This window comes from Myotis daubentonii, chromosome 11 (genome assembly GCF_963259705.1).
Source record: "Myotis daubentonii chromosome 11, mMyoDau2.1, whole genome shotgun sequence".
Classification (NCBI taxonomy): domain Eukaryota; kingdom Metazoa; phylum Chordata; class Mammalia; order Chiroptera; family Vespertilionidae; genus Myotis; species Myotis daubentonii.
In genome coordinates this window covers 69,140,231-69,142,643 of record NC_081850.1, presented here as the reverse complement: position 1 = coordinate 69,142,643, position 2,413 = coordinate 69,140,231, and the positions used below count along the sequence as shown (strand labels likewise).

Below are 2,413 nucleotides of genomic sequence, written 5' to 3'. Positions count from 1 at the left end.
GTTTGGTTTGGTTAATTCTCACCCACGGATATTTTTCCATTGTTTTTTAGAGAGAGTGGAAGGGAGGGGGAGAGACGGAGAGAGAGAAACATGGATGTGAAAGAGACACATGGTTTGGTTGCCTCCCGCCTGCACCCCAACCAGGGCTGGGGATCCAGCCTGCAGCCAAGGTACATGTCCTTGATTGGAATCGAGTCCAGGATTCTTCAGTCTGAAGGATGATGCTCTATCCACTGAACCATACTGGCTAGGGCTAGGCATGACTTCTTAAAATGTTTATTCTGCTTGCCATTCTCTGGACTTCTTCAATTTTGAATGTATGTCTTCAATTAATTTGAAAAATTGTGTTTTATTCAGACTTCAGATAATTTTGCTACCCCAATTTCTCTCCTCCAATAATGTGTATTTGACCATTAGAGATTCCCCGAGAGGATCCAGAGATTCTGTCTACATCCTTAATCTTTATTCCCCACATTTGGTGATTTCTATTCATCTATGTCATTGATTCCTTCTGCTATCTCAAATCTGTTCTTTTGCCCGTCCTTTTATTTTAAATTTTCTTTCAGATTTTGCCATTTTTAGTTACACAATTTCTACTTGGAACTTTGTATAGTTTCTATTTCTCTGTTGAAATGTCCTATTTTTTTATTTGTTATAAAAATATTTTAGCTTATGCCCTTAAGCAGAGTTATAGTAGCTGCTGAAGGTTAGTCTCTATTAATTGCCATTTTCACCTTTTTCTGTTTCTTCATATAATTGGTAACTTCAAGTGGGTTCTTAACATTTTAAATAATATGTTATAAAGACTGAATTATCTTAGATTTATTTAAAAGTACTGCTTTTTTGTTGCTGGCATTTTTACATTTCAGCAGGCAATTGATTTGTCGGAACTCAAACTCCAGATTCTAAAATCCCAGTTAATATTTTTTACTTTAATTGGGATGCTAGAATTCTGCTCACCACATTCAGAGTTCAGGGGCCAGCAGGCTGTTTTTGAAGGTTTTCTACCACAAATTTGTAACTCCCCCTTCCTGGTTCTTTCATCTCTAGGGCTTCTCTCCACACTCTCTATGGTTGTGGTTGCCCCAAATTCTGTTCCATGATTCTTCAAGTCAGTGCACCTGTGGGTTTCTATACACATCTTATTAGTCTCTTCACGTGATGACATCTGGGAACAATCTGTAAGCTAAAAGCCAAAATAATAGGAGACTAACCTTCTTACTGATAATTACTTTCTCCCAAGGTTCAATGCCCCTCTAATATTATCCACTTTGCTTCACTCAGCAGTGTCTATGCAGTTGATTTTTATAATTTTTCTAGAGTGTATAGTTGTCACCTATGGCAGGATTGGTAGACTAGGGGTGACATAGAGTTTATGAGACTCTACCTTTTGTCTTATCCTGGTGGTTTAAATCAGATAAAGTTTATTTCTCTCTCACTTAATGGTGCAGAGGTTTCCAAGTGGAAGGGACTCTTTCTTATGAGGTTATTGAGAATCTAGATGGGTTATTGGGTTTACTATTCTCAAAATGTGAATTTAATATCTGATTCCAGGGATCAAATCATTGTCATTTATTGACAGGTAGGGGAATTCTGGACAAACAGCTTCATTTTTAAGGAAGGGAATTGGAAATTGTAGCAGTCACTTCCAATGGCACTCTATTAGTTCAAACTTCTTCACATGGCAACACCTAGCTGTAAATAAGTTTAGGAAATACAATTTCTTGAAGGACAGTGTACTAAACCATGGAAAAGAGAGGAAATCTAGTATTAACAGTAATTGAATGTATTCTGGAAATTTTGGATTCTGTGCCACAATCCAAGTATATTCTACACATTTCCCTTTTTGCCTATTGGAGGCCTTATTCTAATCACAGCTAGCTCAAAGTCTGGATCCTTTGTATCTATTTGGTGATTTTTGTAAGTATAGGAATCTGTTATTAAGTATACAGTATCTACTGTACCCCATTCCTGATCCCTCACATGTCTCATATACAATGAGGGAACAAGGTACTGTACTGGAATTATATCTAAATTCTGAAAAAAACAAAAACAAAAAAAACATAAAACAGTCGTGCTCGCTTCAGCAGCACATATACTAAAATTGGAATGATACAGAGAAGATTAACATGGCCCCTGCGCAAGGACGACACACAAATTCATGAAGCGTTCCATATTTTTAAAAAGAAAAAAAAAACACCATAAAACAGTCATTTGTCTGTAGCAATCTATAATAATAAAAGGTTAATATGCTAATTAGACAGAATGTCCTTCCGGGTATCATTCCTGACGTCCTTCCGGATGAAGCCAGGGCCGGAGCAAAGCAGCCCGGGTACTGGGCACCTGTCAGCGGCATCCAGAGTAAAGCTCGGGTCCCGGGTGCCGGAGGGAAGCTGGTGCCAGCAGCTGGGGG

General features: G+C 38.2%; 1 non-coding gene across 1 annotated transcript; it reads left to right on the top strand.

Annotated features, from left to right (window-relative positions):
- The first annotated feature begins 2,074 nt into the window (after positions 1 to 2,074).
- Positions 2,075 to 2,181, top strand: LOC132212956 (U6 spliceosomal RNA). Its single transcript, XR_009447868.1, has one exon. It is a non-coding gene; the product is annotated as a U6 spliceosomal RNA (small nuclear RNA).
- The last annotated feature ends 232 nt before the right edge of the window (positions 2,182 to 2,413 follow it).